The sequence below is a fragment of the Choloepus didactylus genome, chromosome 8 (assembly GCF_015220235.1).
Source record: "Choloepus didactylus isolate mChoDid1 chromosome 8, mChoDid1.pri, whole genome shotgun sequence".
In the NCBI taxonomy this organism is placed as follows: Eukaryota; Metazoa; Chordata; class Mammalia; order Pilosa; family Megalonychidae; genus Choloepus; species Choloepus didactylus.
In genome coordinates this window covers 83,728,929-83,752,771 of record NC_051314.1, presented here as the reverse complement: position 1 = coordinate 83,752,771, position 23,843 = coordinate 83,728,929, and the positions used below count along the sequence as shown (strand labels likewise).

At 39.7% G+C, this 23,843-nt stretch overlaps 1 protein-coding gene across 5 annotated transcripts in view; it reads left to right on the top strand.

Moving 5' to 3' along the window:
- Positions 1 to 502: 502 nt before the first annotated feature.
- The window catches only part of SCN8A (sodium voltage-gated channel alpha subunit 8), a 207,284-nt gene continuing 183,943 nt past the window's right edge, over positions 503 to 23,843 (top strand). For 4 of the 5 annotated variants that reach the window (XM_037845330.1, XM_037845326.1, XM_037845331.1 and 1 more), the window contains exon 1: positions 503 to 631. The gene's annotated coding sequence lies outside the window, so the exon portion shown is untranslated. The remainder of the gene's footprint in view (positions 632 to 23,843) is intronic. The other variant, XM_037845327.1, reaches the window with a different exon arrangement.

The following is a 23,843-nucleotide window of genomic DNA, read 5'->3' as shown; positions in this document are numbered from 1 at the left end:
CCGTCCAGGAAAAAGGGAAGACTAGGCATTTACAAGGATCACAGAGCACACGAAGCAACAAAACACCTTTCTGGTTTAAATGCCCAGGTGCTGGCGGCGCCTCGCGCAGCCCGGGTGCCCCTCACGCGCGATTCCGCGCGGGCGTTGGTGAGGTGGGTTCGGGGACGCTCTCGAGGCGCTCCGGCGCGGCGCCCCCTGCCGGGACCCTGCTCCCTTGCCCGGGATCTGGCCCGTCGGCGCGGGGACGCAGGCCCAAGAGCCAGCGAGCGAGCGGGCGGGAGCGCAGCGCGGTGCGCAGCGAACAAGCGGGCGCTCCCGGCCGGGGTAGGTGGGTCGCGGGGGAGCGGTAGCGGCCAGGGCGACGTGCGCGGGCGGGGTCGGGGGGCGCGTGCGGAACGCTCGCTGCCGGAGCCGGGCGGGCAGGAGGCCAGACGAGCGGAGTGCGCGCGCGCGTCGGGCGCGAGTCATCAATTATGCAAGGACTCGCGCAGCGCGGGGGGCGGGCGCGGGGAGCGCTCCAAGATGGCGCCCACCGCAGTCCCGCCCGCCGCAACCTCAGCGCCTCTGCAGTCTGGCCGCGCCTCCCGGGCCCCGCGCTAGGGCTGCCGCTGCCTCCCTCGTCGCCTCTGCCGTAAGTCGCCCCGGAGCCCCCGCCCCGGGGCTGCTCCTCGCCCGCAGGGTTCCCCTACTCGCCTTGGGACCCTTGAGCGGATCTCGCCCATCTCCAGTCAGGGGCTTTGTCGCAGAGTGCGCGGCGGGGCTCAAGGGACCATCGGGTTTCTGCCTTCCCTGTTTTGGACAGGTGTTTGGAAGTCTTGCTTCCTCCTACCTTGTTTACGGGGAGGTCCATTAGGAGAACTGAGGACCACCAGCCCTCACCCCTATACACCCTCGCTGTCCTGGTCTCTCGGCTGCATGGAGGGGCACGGGCCTCGTCTCGGCCCCCCTACTGTGGTGCAGCTCCCCCCTTCCAGCTTCCACTGCCGAGGCAGAGTCGGGGTCCCTCGCCGGGCTGTACTGGGAAATGCATCGCAGTCAAGATCTTCCTGTAGCAGCCCCCCCAGAGCTGTACCCCCTTCTCCATGTCTTATTGCATCCTTCTACCTCATCCGGCTCCAGATTGCTATCAATTGCAGAAGCAAGGGGCTCCTGGGTTCTTTGGGCAGGCAGTACTCCCCCCTGTCCTTTACTCGGATACGTCCGTTCCCCTCCCAACGGGGTGCTCTGGGGCTGTGTTAGGGCCCCCCGGGACCTTCCCGGGCAGGCTAGGATTCCTGCATTAGGGAGTACATCACTTTCAGATCCCCTTCCCCCACCCCCGCCCCCACCTCTACGCCACCCGATGCAGAGCTGTTCCTCTCTTCCTCTCTCCCTTCCCTCCCCCACCATACCACCAGCAGCAGCACCCTGGGCTTCTTGTTAGCCATGAGGTTTCAGGACTGTTTGCCCAGCTCCACAGGCTTAGACCCCTCCTCTTCAATCCTCTCTTGGAATCTTGGGGGACTGCAAAGCCTCTGCATTTCTCCTGAGAGCTTAGCTCCATCCCTTCCTTGCCAAAAGCAACCACCGGTGGAGACTTGGCAGTTAACTTTCCGGGGCTTAGCGGGGGCTTTCAGACCCCTTCAGGGGCCTCAACTTCGAGGTGGGATGAAGTGGGAATCATTTTCACCCTGATAAATACGATTCTTCAAACCATGCATTCCTTCCAGTTACTCCACCCTGTACCCTCTTCCTCACTTACACTGCAGTTTTTGAAGCATGGGGGAATACATTTTATATCCGGAGATTCCAAGATTCAGCATCAGTGTTCTTAATGGAAGGATGTCATCTGTTTTGGGGAGGATAGAAGAAACTTTGCAGTTGCATCTGGCTAATTCAAGGAGAGGGAGAAATAATTTGCATGAAGGGAAGACACCAGAGAAGCAGGGATGGAAGCAGGAAGTATGGCTTTGGGGGCAAAGGGGAAGAGTGCTTTTTATAACTGTTTTCTCAAGCTGGAGCCTGGAGAGCCTTTAGAGAGATAGCCATGTGTGGGGGATAGCTTAGTTTTCCAAGGGAGATGTCGGCTGTGGTAGATTCTTCACTGTCTCACGATCTCTCAGTATTTCACTTTTCTCCATGTGCATTAGAAGATAAGGGAGGGCTTTTTTATTTCCCCCTCTAACTTAAAAAATTTTTGATGTGTAATGCAAATGGTTGGGTAATATTACCATACGGTACCATCCTGGTAGGAATCTGGGGGGAATCACTTAGAATGCTGAAAGCTTGGCAGCACATTGCCTGTAACCTGGTTCTTGAAATACTGCAGAATTTTTTTCTTTGTAACTCATGACCTATAAGGCCTTCAGTTCTCCCTGAAGGAGAATTTGATTGCTTGGGAGGAGGGTGGTGGTGATGGTTTGGTGTTCGGCAAGCATTCTCTGTCCTAGAAATTGAGGCTCTCCTTGGAGAGGGCTGTAAGCATGTTCCATGTTCTCTGAACATCTGGTTCAGGGTATATATAAATGTGTTGTGTTTCTTGGTAGAGCTGGTGGTGGGTATTGCAAAGCAAGTCTTGATGGTGCAGCCTGTTATTGGTTTCTTGGGTTCAGTTTGAGAGACTGACTTAATAAGGATTTGATTTTCATTTGGGGTTTTGTCAACTTCTAACTAAATATTTGGGGGATTTTATTTTAAATTAATAAAGGATAATGAAGTGGAATATAGCATATTTTAAAACAAACGATCAACATGATTGCTTGTTGCTTTCCTCGTAGGACCCTTAAATTTTTCTTGTGGTCTAGCTTTAGGTACCTGTTTAGTCTTTGCACTAGGGTTTCTTGCTGTGGTGCTGAATGGACAGTTCCCCTACCAGCCTTTCATTTAGTGTACACATGTTGGATGTGATTTGGGTTTTTCTTTGATTTTATTATCAGCAGGCTTTCTTGTGGATGTGTGCATGCATGCACAGCTGGATTTATTACTTGAGGTTGAAAGCCTAGTTATCATATTTTATTGCTCCCACATAACTCTTCATTTTGGCCTGTTTTACAGGATGCAGCCGATCCATATGTAAGTCTTACTATGACATTTTGCTGACTGCACTATTTCAGCACATTTTAGTCATTTCAAATAACAGAAAACTGTTAATATTGAGGGAATTTGGATCCAGAAGAAGCAATTAGGTAGCTCGCTGAGTTCAGCTGCATCAGAAGAGCATCTGCCCTGGGTTGAGTTGCTCCCAGCAGTAAGCTGGGAAAGGGGCTCGGTACAACAGAGGCCCATGTGTGATCCATTTTAGTGCTAAAGTAGATTTGTCCAAAAGTGTATTTTCAAATTGTAGAATAGGAAAGAGGCCATAAAATTTAGCTCAAATATCTCCTACCCAGGAATTCCCCTTTATGGGAGACCTCTGCTTTATATACTTGCATTGGTAGGGGACTCCTAACACATAAGACAGCTCATTTATTTGGGCTCCACTGTAATTGAAGAACTTTAATCTCATCGAAAAAGGGATATACATAAAGTTAAAAGACATATAAATTGGGGCTATATCAGGGGCAAATGTTGTTCTTGTGCTAGTTACCAAGAAAAGATTGAGCATCAATGTTCTATGAAGATTACACAGGAAACCCACACCTGCTTGAAAAGAGTACAAAGATATAGAGACATGCCCACCTAAATCAAGAAAAAAACATTCCATGAATGGAAAGAAAAATAATTATCTTTAATGTGCTGATATTATGTAACAAGTTCTTCTGGAAGGACAACTTAATTAATGAATTAATTAATACTTAATTCCTCTAGAATATATCTAAAAAGGAAAATAAACCCACATTATATAGAAAATGTTAAAAACATGAAGTTTATTGAGAGTGAGATGTTACCATAATTATAAAAATAATCTATAGTTATTGCAAAAAAAGTTTTATGTATGTAAAAACAAGGAAAAACGTCATACTCAGTCTTACCATCCTAAGCAGACCAGCTGCTCGTGTTTTGTTTTATAGCTTGTGGATTTTTTTCCCCCCACAGAGAGGGCAAGAAGCACTTGCAACAAGTTATTCAGGAAGATTTTTAAACTGAACCTTTTAAACTCTTAAGTTCATTGTCTACTAGTCATTTGGGGTCTTAAACACTAGACAATTGTATTTCAGTTTACTTTTTTCCCTTAATCTTTAAACATTTTCCAAAACAACTGTCTTAATGTGAAAGAATTCATTCATAGACTTGGACTCCTCAAAAGTCTCTTGATTTGAATTAAACAACTCAGCTAGTGGAATAAAGAAACCTTTTCTCTATCAATAAATCAGCAAATAGTCTCACGCTGCACCTACTGTGTGTAAGGCATTATGCTGGGCTAACACTTGTTTTAAATGGCAAGAACCACTTAGAAAATAATACCATGCTAAAAAACTATAACTATTAGAGTGTTAAAGTAGGGAAGCAGAACTTTTACCCTTTAGGTTGATTAATTGCTGAAACGTTGTGTGGTGGGAAGACTGTTATATCTAGCCCAGGGATTTAACCCAAAATAGGATAGTTTTTGTAGGAATGGTAAGTCAGTCTAAGAAAAGAAAAGACAAAGAAGCTTCTGGAAAATTTTTCTCCATTCCTTTGTGAACTTATAGAGACATAACCAGGACACAGTTAAGGACTGTATTAAGAGTTAAAATGAAATGAAGATCCAAGAAGGTTGTCATAGTTACATCATTGAGAAGAAAAAGCCAGAAGTTGTGTGGGCTTTGGAGTTAGACAGAACTAGGTTCAAATCCTGATTCTGCTACTTTTATTAGCTTTGTGACCTTGAGCAAGTTATTTAATCTAGCTGCACTTCAGTGTTCTCATCTGTAAACATAGGAATTATAATACCTACCTCACAGAGTGTTTGTGGGGATTAAATGAAATCTGTTTCCTTATGGCTTCTGACACATAAAGCTCAATATATATTAGCTCCTTTCTCTCTAGAGATTTAGCAGCTTAGTGTGTATTTATATGTGTATTTGATATATATGTACTCTATTAAATTTCAGTAGTCTGAAAAGCAGATGGTTTCTTTGTCTTTAGTCTGGCATAGAGGATAGAATCTATAGGTACCCTGACCTGGATGTATATCACTAGTCTAAAAGGAGAAAATTTTTATTATTGTACAGTTGTGCTGGCTTCTGCCACACAGTGCAAATTACCAAAGTAACTCCTTCCTTTTTGTTCTCAAACTATGGTAGAATGGGATTCCTTACCAAAGAGGAACATTTTGGCACTCACAGGCACTGGACTGTTGTGCAGCCTGGGATCTGAAAGTGGAATTGGGCCCAAAGGCTGAGGTTTACCTTTATTCTTATTTGAGCTGGATTTTTGAATTGTTACAAGTGATTATACAAGTTTGGAGTTGTGTTTGTCTTCAGCTCCTCTCTAGTTTTCTCATATAATTTTTCAACTACTTTATTTGAATGGACATAATTAGATCTACCTTTGGTAATTATTACTCTTTATTTGTCTGTTTGCAAAAATTTTTTTATCCTTCTATCAGTTGATAAAAGTAAGGCAAATATTACTCTACCCATTTTACAGCTGAGGAAACTAGTATCCAAGAACTTAACTGAATTGTCCTGGGCCGCAGGACTTTAAAGTGGTGGAGTGGAGACTGGTACCAAGTTAGTTGACTCACACTTCAAGATCTTTTCTCGTTAAATGGTGTATTCTGGTGTTCATATGACCAAGTAATGTGGACAATTTTGGCTTTATTTTCAAAAATTATCATTATCCTAGGGAGCTAAACATATAGTAGTGAGGGGGCATAGTAGAAGTTGGGATAGGCAGAGGGAGGGCAAAAGTGCCTTTGATGGAAAGCAGTTTGGAAGCAGGAAGGATGAGGGGAAATGAACAGAAGAATTATCAATAAACAGAATATGGATGAAAATAGAAGTGAAGTAACACACTTGTTTTCCTTCTGCAGCTGTCTCAGCAACTTTTTAAAAGGTTATCTTGTCTTGGTGTCTGCTTGTTTTCTCCATTCCTCTTGTATATAAAAGCACACACTTGGCTGCTCATAAATATTCTCACATTGTCAACATAGATCATAACGAGGACCATAAGGTTATTATGACCCTTATCACTTGGACTTCTTTGCTTATGCAGGACTGAAAATGGTGTAGGACTCAGAAGAACAGAGAATCCTAGGCATTGGTACTGAGAGGGATATGTGAGTTGGAGCTGAAAAAGTTCTGGGAGCCTTTGGGGCAAGAAGAACAAAGATGAAAGAGGTTAATAGGAGATTAATAGGTAAGATTTTCCTTACAATTCTCTGGTGTATATGTAGATACCAAGAAGAGTAGAATGAAGTAAAAGTTGGGATCCTGAGAGGTTACAGAGGTATTCTTTGTTGAGGACTGAGGCTCTTTTGAACCTGGAAGGAGTTGATTGGGGTGGGATGACTAAAATGTGAGATGGAAAGGTCTGGAGCTCTTTTACACATCCTATTGGTGGTAGGAAGAGGCCTCCTGTGTTCATTGGGCTTGTCCCAGGATCTGGAAATGGAAACTATTGAAGTCCCTCAGAAGACATATTTAACAAGCTCCTTTCATGTTCAGTTGATTAGTGTGATTTTTATGCTATAAAATCTTTTGAGTTCCTGGGGAGTAAGAACATTAGAGAAGTATAGTGAATGCTTATTTATCTAGGGGCAGTTTATCTAAGTTGTGAGTTAGCCATGTCATTTATTTTCCCCTTTTGTTCTAACTTTGGTTTTCCACCAGAATGTGAACTTGGGAAGGGAGAAAATGTCAAAATTAAAATGTTACTTTTAATTTTTAGATAATGATTGGTAAAGGAAGAGATCACAACTACTTTAATCAATTGAAGCATAATTCATATTTCATCTATTGGTATTCTCCCTTATTTTAATAGTACAAATGAAGTCTGAGCCACCACATGCTTAGTATCCACTGGAAGCCAGTATGAAATATCATTTTTCCATCAGAGCAACAACTCTGTAAAGAAAAAAGCTTAATTTATTATATGGTTAGCATCTTGTTTCAGGAGGAATTCTTCAATTAAGGATAATGCAACAGGCTTTGCTTCACATTCATTAGTGTCTTTTGTCTTTGCAAGAAGCTGAATCAAATGCTTTTAAATGAAAACTAATTTGATGCATTATTAAATTCCATAGAAAACTTGAGCAGGTTGTAAATGAGACTCCTAGAGCTTTCTCAGAGGTCAAGAATACTTAGAAATCGCATTCACTACAGACTTCTCAATTGGATTTCCTGAGATGATGGTGAAGACTAAAGAGAAAAAATGCCTTGTTTCTAAAGGAAAGATGCCTTGCAGATAAGGCATTTAAAAAAATTTGCATTGTGATAGGGACAAAAGTGTTGGGAGTGTGAGGAATCATCAGAGGAGGAGAGTGAGAGAAAGTGAAAGAATGACAACAGTGAAAATGGACAAGGGAGTTTGGATGTGAACCTGGGGAATTGTTCATATTCTAAGAGAAGGCGTTTTCTCCCCTCTAAAAACTCCTTTGAATAGATTTCTGTGTACTACCAAATTAAGGAGAGCCTGATCTTTTGGATAGGGCACATAACCTTCTTTTGTTTTGTTTTGTTTTAAATTTTATCCCCAGCTACACTAGAACTTTACTGCAAATTGCTTTGTTTATCTGGTGTCTGCAAAGGGAAGACTAGAGAATGTTTTCTTGCTTTATAGAAACATTTTTTAGACATATTCTTAAGTGTTTCTTTTATTTCTCCTCAGTTTTTAAAGGATTTTTATTCTTGGTTTTCATTTAATATAAAAATATTTTCTCAAAAGGCTTGATTGAAGGTATCTTTTCTGTTCTATGCATTAAAATGCATCGTTTACTTTTATTTGTTTGAATAGTTAACAGGAGCACAGAGTTTAAAAATCAAAAGGTTCAAAGTTAAGTCTTTCTTTACTGTCTCCCAATCAGCCAATAGGACCTCCACAAAGGCAACTATAGTTACCAATTTCTCTTGTATCCTTTCCTACATAGACAGTTCTCCTCCTCCCCCAACAGATATTGCTATTGTCTTTTTAAGGAGGACTGTTAATGGTTTGGGGATTTGAACTCTCATTCTAGATCATCTTAGATCAATTAATTGCCCTTTGTCCTTCTTATTTACATAATTCCTCTTTTATTTTTTTCTCAGTGAAATTTATATTCTAATTTCTTGGCTTATTTAGTGTAAAAAAGTTAGTTTGGGCCAAAGCAACCCTTTCCTATTAACTTAATGAGTAGCAACTAAGGGTGAGGTGTTGTGACAGGTATTGAGATAAATACAAAAGGCTTATGTTCTAGGCACTTATTTATTTAGTGAAATAATTCATGAACACAAATGTTAAGAAAGAAAAAGTTTTCATAATTGTTCATGATAATGGCTTAAAAGGGTTTAATTGTCAAATGAATGGTATAGATAATAAGTGAATTATTTTTTAGAAAAGAGAGAGCTTCAGGATCCTATGATCAGAAACAGGTTGATGGAAGAAGTTATTTTAGCTGGACTTTACAGAATGGGTGAGTCAAAGTGAGGAGGTGAGAATGTATGGAGTATATTTGGGGAGCAGTGAACAAACTATTGATTGCAGTAGAATCCCCCAGTGGCAGATAGGTATTCAAAGATAGGGTAGAGTTGTCTTTTTGAAGTTGCATTTATCCTTAGAGACAATGGAGAACATAGAATTTTGAGGGCATACAGAATGACACATGATCAAAGCCATGCTATGGTGTTTTAGGAAGATTGGGCAGCTGTGTATAGGTTGGAATGGGGCAAGGAATGGGCATTTAGTTAGTTGGCTATCGATTTAACCTAGCTGTATGATGGTGAAGGTTTGAACTAGGGTAGTGGTGATGAGGATGGGAAGAAAAGAAAATAAATAAAATTTGATATGTGTGTGTCGCATGGATATATGTGTTTAAGTAACATTTTTCTAACGTAAGAAATAGTTTATAAAAAGAACCAATAGGACATGGGGAAGGAGAGAGAGAGTTAAAGATTATTTTTCTGTTTTCAAGTTTAGAAACAGAAATCTCCTATTTTAAAAATCTGGAGAAGTATTTTTTTTTTTAATTCAGTTTCATTGAGATATATTCACATATCATACAGTCATCTATGGTGTACAATCAGCTGATACCATCATATAGTTGTGCATTCATCACCTCAATCTATTTTTTAACATATTCCTTACACCAGAATGAATAAGAATAAAAAATAAAAATAAAAAAGAACACCCAAATCATCCCCTCCATCTCACCCTGTTTTTCATTTAGTTTTTGTCCCTATTTTTCTTCTCATCCATCCATACATTGGATAAAGGGAGTGCGATCCACAAGGTTTTCACAATCACACTGTCACCCTTTGTAATCTACATTGTTATATAATTGTCTTCAAGAGTCAAGGCTACTGGGTTGGAGTTTGGTAGTTTCAGGTATTTACTTCTAGCTATTCCAATACATTAAAACCTAAAGAGGGAGAAGTATGTTTTTTAATGCACATTGGCAATATTGTCCAAAACGTTTTTATTATTAGCAGCTCATAATTCCTGATTTCCTAATCTCTTCTCTGCAGAGGGTTTCTTCCCCTTGTGCTTCTAATGTTATTTCTTTAAGGAAAGCCTAAATCCTCTGGATATCTCTATTCTCTATGCTCTCAGTGATAAAGATTACTTAATCTTTGCTTTCTGAGTCTCTACCCTTAGACTCTTTTCTTATTTTGACCTTTTCATCCTATCCAGTTATAGACACCTTACTTGTGGTCTTTCTCCTTGATATTCTCAACTAACCTTCAGTTTGATGAATAAAGAAATAAGAATTATGTACCTTTTCATAAACCTGGTGAATGACTGACTGTCTCGTCCTTTTTGAAACTCATTGGATTTCTTTCTTTGATCATTTGCTTATATTCTGTGTTCTTCTTGAGAGCCATAGTATTTGGAATTGAAGGCTGAATTGAAAGTAGCAACGGATAGGATTCTAATGTGTAGAAGCAGAAGAATGGAGGAAAAGGCCCTATTAATCAGTATTGTTGCTTTCTATTGCAGGTACTGAAGCTTGGGCTGAGGATATAAAATTATAAAATGTCAGACTTGACTGGCATGAACTTTCTTGGTATAGCTGGGATATGAGACAGTGGCCAGTGGACCCTAATGGGCAGCTTTGCAACTTCAGTGTACAGTGGTAATTTAGAGCTGAGCTCAGAGAACTTGAGTTCTGTCTGACTTTTCTAGTCAGTAAAGGTCTTTGAATAAAAGAATACGTAAAGAAGGGTTAGAACATCAGAACATAAACTTGCAAAATGGCAGAATATACTTAGAAAGAAACACATCAGAAATGTAATTTAAAGCAATGAAAAACCTTATTTAATTTATTAAGGTTATTTTCCTTCTCACTACTCAAGTTACTGATTCTTGCAAAAAACATTCCATGTACCACAGTTGGCACTCAGACAGTTGGCAGAAGTCCCCATGGTTTGCTGTAGAACCAATAGAGCAGGCAGAGTTCATGAACAAGATGTTAATAAATTTAGCACTCTATTTTGGGATGCAAAGCATCCTTACAGTAATCCCATTAGGAAGTTCTCTGTGCAGTCACATTGTAAGATTGTATCTGCCTCCTGGTTTGAATGCTCAAAGTAACAGTGATTAAGAACTGTTAAACAACACTCCCTTGGGAAAGATATTCTTAAAGTAGCCTGAGATGACAAAAGTCCATAAAGACCACTTAATTGAAAGATGGCAATCTGCTTTATTAATCTGGATATTCTAGTGCAAGTAGTATTTTAGTAGATTATATTATGTTATATATACATATATATGTATATTAGCTTCTATTTGTAATAATTCTTCTTTTATGTCTCTAGAAAAGATGGGGGCAGGAGAAGGGTTTTAAACCCAAGAAAGGTTTTACTAAATGCACAGATTGAACGATTAAGGGTAGTGCGGAAACAGAGTAAAATGATCATATGAAGCTTTTTCTTTTCTGGTTCGTACAAGGAACTTCAGCCATCAGTGCCCGAAGGAGGTAAGAATTCTTTTATTTTGGAATCTGAATATAGATTCTTGGCATTAGCAATTGCTCAAAAGCTTTATAGGTTAAAGAAAATAAGTCCATGTTTGTCTTTGTGTGATGAGCAAATTTCAAAGACTTGCTATTAATTAGATCCAAGTGTTTTCCATCTTTAATTATAATAAGATTATATTCAGCCTGACTGTTGGGGGCTGATATGCTTGTTCCTAACCTCAAGCTCTTTCCTGACCATTAATAAGTCTTTGGTTTATATTGTCCCTTGTGGTGAGACATAACGATCATACAGAGGAATGGGACTTGCCTAACCTGCTTGGGCTCTGATCTGAAACCCCAGCTTTGCCCAGAGTGGTGGTGCTCATAGAAAGGTGTTTGTTTTATTTTTTGTTTGTTTGTTTGTTTGTTTGTTTTTTAAGAGCAATGTATTTTTCACTCAGTGCAATCTATTGCAAAATCTCAAGGAAAAAAAAATCATCCCCAGAAAAGAATTGAAATGTCCACATCAACTTTCTAGCCAGATTCTGGATTCATCAGCTTTTTATAGGCATTGTATCTGTACACTTTGAGTTGTCAGCTCTTTCCAGTTGTTTTTTCCTTCCATGAAATCAGAACCTAGTAAGAACTCTTATTTGTTGGAATTTAATACAGACTTTTAGGGGGTATAATAAAAATCCAGCGAATCTATGGGTATTAGGTCGAATTCTGGGCAAGAGGATATCTGATATTTTTATGGGGAAAATTTAGGCGTCAGAATTCCTGATTCTTAAGTTGTGGCTTTGGGCCATTACACATTGCCCCTGGGATAGTCTCTGTAGTGAAATAGTGTATTGTGTCCTTCACAAGAATAGAGTCAATAGAATTAGTATTTGAAAAGCCTTTAAAATTCTAGCCCATGAAGGTCAAATATATTTTCTTTCCTTTAAAAATTGTTAATGGCTTTGGTTATTTTTTTCTTTCATTATTTTTTCTGTTCTAATATATTTTTTTATTAGAGAAAAATCATGTATAAAATACAGAATTCCCATACACCACCCTATTATTAACACCTTGCATTAGCATATTATATTTGTTACAACTGATGAAAAAAGCATTTTTATGATTGTACTATTAATATATTCTGTGGTTTACATTAGGATTCACTGTTTCTGTTATACAATCCTGTTATTTTTGGTTTACATTTTTATTCTAGTAACATATATACAACCTAAAATTTCCACTTTAAACCACATTCAAATATATAATTCAGTGTTGTTAATTATATCCACAATGCTGTACTACCGTCACCACCATCTATTACCAAAAGTTTCCCATCAACCAAATAGAAACTCTGTACAATAACTCCCCATTCCCAATCCCCACCTTGGGTGCCCATGGTAAACCATACTCTATTCTCTGACTCTGTGGATCTGCTTATTCTAATTAATTAATATTATGAGAGTGGAGTTCTGCTATTGCAAATACCAAAAATGTGGAAATGGCTTTGGAATTGGATAATGGATAGTGGCTGCAAGAACTGTGAGCTGTTTGATAGAAAAGGCTTAGATTGCTTTGAAGAGACTGTTGGTAGAAATATGGATGCTAAAGGTACTTCTGATGAAGTCTTAGACAGAAATGATGAATATATTCTTGGAACCTGGAAGAAAGGCGATACTTGTTTTAAAGTTCAGAGAACTTGGCAAAATTGAATTGTGATGTCTGATGGAAGGCAGAACTTCAAAGTGATGAGCCTGGATATTTAGCTGAGGAGATTTCCAAGCTAAATGTGGAAAGTTCAGCCTGTTTCTCCTTGCAGTAAAATGCGAGAGGAAAGGGATAAGTTGAGAACAGAATTCCTGTGCCCAAAGAAACCAGAAATTGATGGTTTTGAAATTTCTGAGCTTCCAGAAATTAAGTCCTCATAGAATAGTGCTCCATTTGAGGGTTTATCTGAATGTGCAAGTCAGGAATGGAGGTGCAGTTATCCAGGAAGATCTGTGAAAATCCTACTGTCCAATGGTTTGGACCTCTGTGTACTACATGCAAAACTAACAATTTTTGTAAGATCTGTATGAATGGAACCACTGCCAGCCTGGACTAAAAGGGACAGAAAAGGGACAGGTTAAAGGAAAAATCATTTCAAGGGCAGGACCATGGAAGCTGAAGTCTGGACCAAACACATCTTCTCAGGCCAAGAGAGCAGACCCACCCATGTATGTGGAAAGGGTGAATATGCCCTGGTGCTTGGAGAGGGTGGGCCTTCTGCCCTGTTGTTCAGGAAACATGCTACCACCCCAGTTTTCTCAGATGCCTGTGGTATTGTGGATAGTCTGGCTGCCACCCCAATGCCTGATGAGGGTAGAACCTTCACCCCAGTGTTCGGGGAGAACGTGGCCTCTGCTTAAGCACTTGGTAGGGGTGGATCTGCCACTTTATTGGGCCTGGAGGACAAAACATCATTCCATAGATGACTCTCAGACCTTGAAATCTAATGGAATATGTCCTGTATGGTTTCAGAATTGTGTGGGACCCATAACCCCTGTTTTTCTTCCAATATCTCCCTATGGGAATGGGAATGTTTATCCTATGCCTGTCCCTCCATTGTATAATGGAAGTGGATAACTTGTTCTTTGGGTTTCACAGGTCCATAAACAGAGAGGAATTGTGCCCCAGGACAGACCATGCCTGTGCTGGTTTGGATATATTATGCCCCCAGAAAAGCCATATTCTTTAATGCAGTCTTTTGGGGGCAGACTAATTAGTTTGTTGATTAGGGTGGAACCTCTGATTGAATTATTTCCATGGAGGTGTGGGCCCCACCCATTCAGGGTGGGTCTTAATCAAATCACTGGAATCCTTTAAGAGAGTGTTTCCAGTTGTATGCAGGACAGCTGAGTATTGTTAGGCGAAACATATGTCTGTTATTGTGTTCTATTTAGAGATTAAGAATGGTTGAAGGTGATGTGTATAGCTGCCAAGTTGACAAGGGGTGGACTGTGATGGTTAGGTTCATTTGTCAACTTGGCCAGGTGATGGTGCCCAGGTGTCTGGTCAAGCAAGCACTGGCCTAACCATTACTGTAAGGACATTTGTGGCTGGTTAATAAACCAGAAGTCTGGTTTGTGAAATCATCAGTCAATTGATTGCATCTGTGGCTGATTACATCAGTTCCTCAATGAGAGAATTCAGTCAGCTGGATTTAATCCAATCAGTTGAAGACTTTTAAGGGAGAATAGAGAGAACTTTCATTTCTTATTTAGCCAGCCAGCCTCTCGTGGGGAGTTCATTGAAGACCTTCATCTGAGTTGCCAGCTTGCTGCTTGCCCTATGGAATTTGGACTCTTGTATCCCCACAGTTGCATGAGACACTTTCATAAAATCTCATCTTTACAGATATCTCCTGTACGTTCTTTCCCTAGAGAACTCTAAACTAATACAGTGCCTATAACCAATTTTGATGAAATTTTGTACTTAGGATTGTTTCTGAAATGACTTAAGGGTTTTGGGATATTGTTATGGAATGAATATATTTTGCATATAGAAAGGATATGTCTTTTGGGAGTCCAGAGGGTGGAGTATGGTGATTTGAAGCTGTATGTACCCCAGAAAAACATGTTCTTAAATTTAAACCAATTGTAACTAGGACCTTTTGTTGAGGCTACTTCAGTTAAGGTGTGACCTACCTCATTCAGGGTGAGTCTTAATCCTATTATTAGAGAGTCCTTTATAAATGAATGGAATGAGGAGAAAGAGAGAGAGGGAGGGAGGGAGGGACAGGGAGGGAAGAGAGAGAGCGTGCAAGAGTGTGCATGCAAGCCATGGAAGCAAGAAACTGAAAGGAATGAAACCCAGAAGGGAGAGACATGCAGATGCTGTCATGTGCCTTGCCACGTGGCAGAGGAGCCGAGGATTGCTGGCAGCCGGTCTTTGGGAAGAAAGCATCACCTTGATAATTCCTTAATTTGGACATTTTTTTGGCCTTAAAACCATAAGCTAATAAATTCCCATTGTTTAAATTGACCCATTTCATGGTATTTGTTTTGAGCAGCCCAGGAAACTGAAACACCAACTTATATTCAGTAACATACACACACACACACACACACACACACACACACACACACACACACACACACACACACACAGTTCCTATATCCCTCTGTCCCTGCCTTTTTTTTGTACTTGTTACAAATTATATCTTTGTACATTGTATGTCCCAAACCATAGATTTAGCATTACTTTTTATGCATTTGCATAAAAACAACGCAATAGCACTGGTATTTATAATTACCGACATGGTTACCTTTACTGGATGTCTTTATTTCTTTATAATGCTTTGATCCATTGTCTGGTATGCTTTCCTTTCAGTCTGAAGAACTCCCTTTAGCATTACTTGTAAGACAGGTCTAGTGGTAATAGACTCCCTCAGCTTTTGTTTATCTGGGAATATCTTAAATCTGTCCCTCATTTTTGAAAGAAAGTCTTACCAGATATAAAATTCTTGGTTAGCATTTGTTTTCTTTCAGCACTTTAAATATTTTGTACCACTGTCTTCTTGCCTCCATGGTAGTTGATGAGAAATAAGTGCTTAATCTTATTGGTATTTCTTTGTACATAACTCGTTGCTTTTGCTTGCAATTTTCAGAACTCTCTCCTTGTCCTTGGCATTGGACAGTTTGATTTACTTCCTATTAGGGCATGGTTCTCTTTGGGTTATCCTGATTGGGGTTCTTCATGTTTGGGTTCATTGGGCTTCTTGAATGTGTATACTCATGTCTTTTCATTAAATTTGGGAAGTTTTCTGCCATTATTTCTTTGAATATTCCTTCTCTCCCTGTCTCTCTTCTACTTTTGGCACACCCATAATGTACATATTTGTACATTGGATGGTGTCCCACAGGTTTCTTAGGCTCTGTTCATTTTTTAAATTCATTTTTCTTTCGGACTCTCAGCCTGAATCGTTTCACTTGTCTTGTCTTTGAGATCACAGATTCTTTTTTCTGCCACCTCCAATCTGCTGTTGAAACCATTTGGGAGATTTTTCGTTTCAGTTATTACGGTCTTCAACTCCAGTATTTCTGTTTGGTTCCTATTGAGAATCTCAAAGAAATTCCCATATTGTTTATTCATTGTTTCCCTCATATCCTTTAGTTCTTTCTCTGTGTTTTTCTTTTTCTCCTTGAGCATATTAAGGACATTTTAAAAAAAAGTCTTTCTCTGCCAAGTCTAAAGTCTGGTCCTCTTCGTTGATAGTTTCTAGATGTTTATCTTGTTCCTTTGGATGGGCCATCATTTCCTGTTTCTTTGTCTCATAATCTTTTGTTGCAGATTGTACCTTTTAATATTTTAAACTGTTAGCTCTGGGATTTAGGCCCTACCTGTCTGTTCCTTAAGTTTGTATCCAGATAGTGATGTAACAGAGATTTTCTTGAATGCCAGGAGGTAATCAAATGAAACAAACCAAATCAAAAAGCACCTTTCACTGTTTGCAAATTGGCTCTGCTTTGGCTGGCAGTCTCCTTCAAATGTTCGCCCTCCTATCAAGATCAGCCTGAGGAAAATGTAAAATTGAGGTCCTCTCTGTTTTATCTAAGCTTGTGTGGAGCTGCAGAACCTGCTTTTTTTTCCCCTGAGCTTGTGCTTGCTTGAGGCTTTAGGAATTCCGTGTTTACAATTTACAGGAGTTAAGTGAACTTCCGTCTACTCCCTTTGAAAGAGATTTTCATCTCTTCCTGGGTGCTCTCCTGAATGACAATGCAGGCAGTCCTTTGCCCCAGGCTGCTTCAACTTAATTGTTTCTCACACTGTCCCAGCTGTCTGCAAGCTGCTTCTCTGCCCTCAAGATAAACTTTGGGAGGATAAGTCCAAGACAAATTCTCAGCTCAGTGTCTCAGACTTCCACCTGATAGACTTGCACTGACGTACATGCATCCCAGTATGCGCACAAGGGCCACTCTGTCCCTTTAAAACAGGGCTGGGGACCTACAATGGCAGCACAAACTGGCTCCACCCCACCTTCTGGAGGAGATGGGGAAGGAGCCAGAAAGGCACCAGGAGTGTCTTCTATGGCTTTTGGATCTATGTTTTCTTGGTTCAGCACTTAACCAGTTAATAGAGACCTTTAACTGTTTTCCCTAGTTTTGAGGAAAGTTACATTCTTTAAGATTCTTCTGCCTTCTCCCAAGGGGTTTTGGAACAAAGGCCACCCTCAGAGCAACCAGAGATCTGAAGTAGCCTATCAAAAGCAGTGTTTAACGATCAGATAATACACTTCTGGAGTTTGGAGAACTAGATCTTTGTGCCCTACCCTGACATAAGCAAGCTGTGCCAGGAGCCTGAGGTCCAGTGCCCACTGCTGCCTTTCACAAGGCTGGGGGAAGGGAAAGGTATCCACTGCAGGGAGGGTGAAATTCACCAGAATTTATTGCAGTTTATCAGCCTCTTCCTCCCATTCCTCCTTAGATGCCACACAGTGTTCCCTTAGACTCAGGAGTTTCAAAATAGTTGATTCAGGCAGTTCCAGTTCAATAGTTGTTTTGGTGAAGGGTCTGATTCCTGGGGCTTTTTACTCTGCCATCTTTCTACAATCTTCCTTTTTTCTTTTTCATTATTATTTTTTAAAATTTATAAACAATGAAATTGAAATTCTTATGGTATGGAGTATGAGTTTTAACACACGCATAGCATCCTGTAACTACCACAGAATCCTGATGTAGAATAGTTTCATCATCTCTAAAAACTCCTTTATGCTATACCTTTGTAGTTTCTTTCCTTAACTCTTAATCCTTAGAAACCCTGATCTGTTCCTTATTCCTATGGCTTTGCATTTTCTAGAATGTCATATGAATAGAACAACTACAGAATAAAACATTTTGAAACTGGCTTCTTTACAGAATAAAACATTTTGAATCTGGCTTCTTTCACTTAGCATAATACCTTGGAGATTTATCCATGTTAGGTTTATCAGTAATTTGTTCTTTTATATTGCTGAGTAGATTTCTATTATATGGTTATATAACAGTTTGTTTATCCGTTCATTTGTTGAAGGACATTTGGGATGTGTCCAGTTTCTGGTAATTTTGAATAGAGCTTCTAAAACATTTATGTACAGGTTTTTTAGTGAACCTAAATTTACATATCTCAAGGGTAATCCCTAAGTTTGCTGGCTTATATAGTAGTATATGCTTAATTTTATAAGAAACTACCAAATTATTTTTCAGAGCGATTATACCATTTTGCATTCCCACCATCAATGTATGAATTCCATTTGCTCTATACCCCTATCAGCACTTGGTGTTGTCAGATTTTTTTTTTTTTTTAGCTATTTTAATAGGTGTGTAGGGGTATCTCATTTTAATTTGCATTTCCCTAATGACTAATGATGTTGAGCATCTTTTCACATGCTTATTTGATATCTATATATCTTTGGTAAACTTCTGTTCAAGTCTTTTGCTCGTTAAAGAGAAATTATTGGATTGTCTGTTTTCTTACTGTTGAGTTTTGAAAGTTCTTTTAAATATATATTCTAGATACAAGTCTTGTATCATGTATGTGATTTGGACATATGCTCTCTTAGTCTGTAGCCTTTATTTTTCTTCCCTTAATGGTATCTTTTGCAGAGCTAAAGTTTTTAATTTTGATGAAGTCTGATTTGTCAATTTTTTAATTTCACAGATGTTTTTGATATATGTAGGAACTCTTTGCTTAATCCAAATTTGCAAAGATATTCTCCCATGTTTTCTTCTGAAAGTTTTATAGTTTCACATTTTACGTTTAGATATTTGATCCATTTGAGTTAATTTTTGTGTAAGGTATGAGATTTAGGTCAAGGTTCTATTTTTTTGGCCTGTAGATGTCAAGTTGTTCTGACACCATTTGTTGAAAAAGTCTATCCTTTCTCCATTGAATTGACTTTGCACCTTTTTCAAAGCCCATTGGCCATATCTGTGTGGATCCATTTCTGTACTCACATTCTGTTCCACTGATCTATGAGTCTGACCCTCCCCAATACCACACTGTCTTGATTAGTGTAGTTTTATACTAAGACTTAAAATTGGGTAGTGTGAGTTTTTAACTTTATTCTTTTTTCAGAATTGTTTTGGCTATTTTAGTCCCTTTGCTTTTCCATATAAATTTGAAAATCTCACCTTGCCTATGTCTGAACAACTTCTGCTGGCATTTTGATTGGAACTGCATTAAATCCATAGATCAGTTTGAGGAAGAATTGACGTCTTAGCTATATTGAGTTGTCCAATCCATGAACTTGATATCTCTCTTCATTACTAGGTCATATTTGATTTCTTTCATCAGCATTTTATAGTTTTCACCATATAAATCCTGCACGTTTTGTTAGATTTAAACCTAAGTATTTTTGAGCTATTTCAAATGATACATAATTAAAAAATTTTGTTTTCTGGTTGTTCATTGATAGTATTTAGAAATACAGTGGATTTTTGTGTTTTGAATTTGTGTCCTACAGCTTTATTAAATTCACTTATTAATCCTAAGAATTTTATTATAGATTTCTTGGGATTTTCTACATTAACAAATTACATCATCTGCCAGAAGGGACAGTTTTATTTCTTCCTCTCCAATTTATATGTGCTTTATTTATTTTTCCTGCCTTATTACACAATTCCATCACAATATTGATTGGGAGTGGTGAGAGTAGACTTCCATACCTTCTTCCTTATCTTGAAAACATTCAGTCTTTCACCACTAAGCATGATGTTAGCTGCTAGTTTTTGTAGATGTTCTATATTCAATGAAGTTCTCTTTTATTTCTGTTGTGCTGAATGTTTTATCAGGATTTAATGTCACATGCTATCTCTGTCAAGCAATATGATCATGTGGTTTTTCTTTACTCTGTTTATATAATGGAGTACATTAATTGATTTTCAAATATTGAACCAGTCCTGCATTCCTGGAATAAACACCCTTGGCTGTGATATGTAATTCTTTTATATTGCTGGATTTGATGTACTAATATTCTGTTGAGGAGTTTTCCATCTGTGTTCATGAGAGATGTTGTCCTGTCATTTTGTTTTGTTTTGTTTTCACTGTCTTTATCTGGTTAAGGTATCAGGATAATACTGGCCTTATAGGAGGCGGGGCAAGATGGCAGACTGGTGAGCTGTATGTTTTAGTTACTCCTCCAGGAAAGTAGGTAAAAAGCCAGGAACTGCGTGGACTGGACACCACAGAGCAATCTGTCTTTGGGCATACTTCATACAACACTCATGAAAACGTGGAACTGCTGAGATCAGCGAAATCTGTAAGTTTTTGCGGCCAGGGGACCCGCGCCCCTCCCTGCCAGGCTCAGTCCCGGGGGAGGAGGGGCTGTCAGCTCCAGGAAGGAGAAGGGAGAATTGCAGTGGCTGCTCTTATCGGAAACTCATTCTACTGATTCAAACTCCAACCATAGATAGACTGAGACCAGACACCAGAGACTCTGAGAGCAGCCAGCCCAGCAGAGAGGAGACAGGCATAGAAAAAAAACAACACGAAAAACTCCAAAATAAAAGCAGAGGATTTTTGGAGTTCTGGTGAACACAGAAAGGGGAAGGGCGGAGATCAGGCCTTGAGGCGCATATGCAAATCCCGAAGCAAGGCTGATCTCTCTGCCCTGGGCACCTTTCCTTAATGGCCCTGGTTGCTTTGTCTATTAGCATTTCAATAACCCATTAGATCTCTGAGGAGGGCCGTTTTTTTTTGTTTTTTTTTTTTTTAAATCCTTTTTGCTTTTTCTAAAACAATTACTCTAAGAAGCTCAATACAGAAAGCTTCAAAGAATTGAAATTTGGGCACGTCAAGTCAAGAGCAGAACTAAGAGAGCTCTGAGACAAAAGGCAATAATCCAGTGGCTGAGAAAATTCACTAAACAACACAACTTCCCAAGAAAAGGGGGGTGTCCGCTCACAGCCACCATCCTGGTGGACAGGAAACACTCCTGCCCATCGCCAGCCCCATAGCCCAGAGCTGCCCCAGACAACCCAGTGTGACGGAAGTGCTTCAAATAACAGGCACACACCACAAAACTGGGCGTGGACATTAGCCTTCCCTGCAACCTCAGCTGAATGTCCCAGAGTTGGGAAGGGGGAGCAGTGTGAATTAACAGAGCCCCATTCAGCCATCATTTGAGCAGACTGGGAGCCTCCCAACACAGCCCAGCAGCCCAGAACTGCCCTGGGGGGACGGCACTCACCTGTGACATAGCACAGTCATCCCTCAACAGAGGACCCGGGGTGCACAGCCTGGAAGAGGGGCCCACTTGCAAGTCTCAGGAGCCATACGCCAATACCAAAGACTTGTGGGTCAGTGGCAGAGACAAACTGTGGCAGGACTGAACTGAAGGATTAGACTATTGCAGTAGCTTTAAAACTCTAGGATCATCAGGGAGATTTGATTGTTAGGGCCACCCCCCCTCCCCGACTGCCCAGAAACACGCACCACATACAGGGCAGGCAACACCAACTACACACGCAAGCTTGGTACACCAATTGGGCCCCACAAGACTCACTCCCCCACTCACCAAAAAGGCTAAGCAGGGGAGATCTGGCTTGTGGAGAACAGGTGGCTCGTGGACGCCACCTGCTGGTTAGTTAGAGAAAGTGTACTCCACGAAGCTGTAGATCTGATAAATTAGAGATAAGGACTTCAACTGGTCTACAAACCCTAAAAGAACCCTATCAAGTTCAGCAAATGCCACGAGGCCCAAAACAACAGAAAATTATAAAGCATATGAAAAAACCAGACGATATGGATAACCCAAGCCCAAGCACCCAAATCAAAAGACCAGAAGAGACACACCTAGAGCAGCTACTCAAAGAACTAAAGATGAACAATGAGACCATAGTACGGGATATGAAGGAAATCAAGAAGACCCTAGAAGAGCATAAAGAAGACATTGCAAGACTAAATAAAAAAATGGATGATCTTATGGAAATTAAAGAAACTGTTGACCAAATTAAAAAGATTCTGGACACTCATAGTACAAGACTAGAGGAAGTTGAACAACGAATCAGTGACCTGGAAGATGACAGAATGGAAAATGAAAGCATAAAAGAAAGAATGGGGAAAAAAATTGAAAAACTCGAAATGGACCTCAGGGATATGATAGATAATATGAAACGTCCGAATATAAGACTCATTGGTGTCCCAGAAGGGGAAGAAAAGGGTAAAGGTCTAGGAAGAGTATTCAAAGAAATTGTTGGGGAAAACTTCCCAAATCTTCTAAACAACATAAATACACAAATCATAAATGCTCAGCGAACTCTAAATAGAATAAATCCAAAAAAAACCCACTCCGAGACATATACTGATCACACTGTCAAACATAGAAGAGAAGGAGCAAGTTCTGAAAGCAGCAAGAGAAAAGCAATTCACCACATACAAAGGAAACAGCATAAGACTAAGTAGTGACTACTCAGCAGCCACCATGGAGGCGAGAAGGCAGTGGCACGATATATTTAAAATTCTGAGTGAGAGGAATTTCCAGCCAAGAATACTTTATCCAGCAAAGCTCTCCTTCAAATTTGAGGGAGAGCTTAAATTTTCACAGACAAAGAAATGCTGAGAGAATTTGCTAACAAGAGACCTGCCCTACTGGAGATACTAAAGGGAGCCCTACAGACAGAGAAACAAAGACAGGACAGAGAGACTTGGAGAAAGGTTCAGTACTAAAGAGATTCGGTATGGGTACAATAAAGGATATTAATAGAGAGAGGGAAAAATATGGCAAACATAATCCAAAGGATAAGATGGCCGATTCAAGAAATGCCTTCACGGTTTTAACGTTGAATGTAAATGGATTAAACTCCCCAATTAAAAGATATAGATTCGCAGAATGGATCAAAAAAAATGAACCATCAATATGTTGCATACAAGAGACTCATCTTAGACACAGGGACACAAAGAAACTGAAAGTGAAAGGAGGGAAAAAAATATTTCATGCAAGCTACAGCCAAAAGAAAGCAGGTGTAGCAATATTAATCTCAGATAAAATAGACTTCAAATGCAGGGATGTTTTGAGAGACAAAGAAGGCCACTACATACTAATAAAAGGGGCAATTCAGCAAGAAGAAATAACAATCGTAAATGTCTATGCACCCAATCAAGGTGCCACAAAATACATGAGAGAAACATTGGCAAAACTAAAGGAAGCAATTGATGTTTCCACAATAATTGTGGGAGACTTCAACACATCACTCTCTCCTATAGATAGATCAACCAGACAGAAGACCAATAAGGAAATTGAAAACCTAAACAATCTGATAAATGAATTAGATTTAACAGACATCTACAGGACATTACATCCCAAATCACCAGGATACACATACTTTTCTAGTGCTCACGGAACTTTCTCCAGAATAGATCATATGCTGGGACATAAAACAAGCCTCAATAAATTTAAAAAGATTGAAATTATTCAAAGCACATTCTCTGACCACAATGGAATACAATTAGAAGTCAATAACCATCAGAGACTTAGAAAATTCACAAATACCTGGAGGTTAAACAACACACTCCTAAACAATCAGTGGGTTAAAGAAGAAATAGCAAGAGAAATTGCTAAATATATAGAGACGAATGAAAATGAGAACACAACATACCAAAACCTATGGGATGCAGCAAAAGCAGTGCTAAGGGGGAAATTTATAGCACTAAACGCATATATTAAAAAGGAAGAAAGAGCCAAAATCAAAGAACTAATGGATCAACTGAAGAAGCTAGAAAATGAACAGCAAACCAATCCTAAACCAAGTACAAGAAAAGAAATAACAAGGATTAAAGCAGAAATAAATGACATAGAGAACAAAAAAACAATAGAGAGGATAAATATCACCAAAAG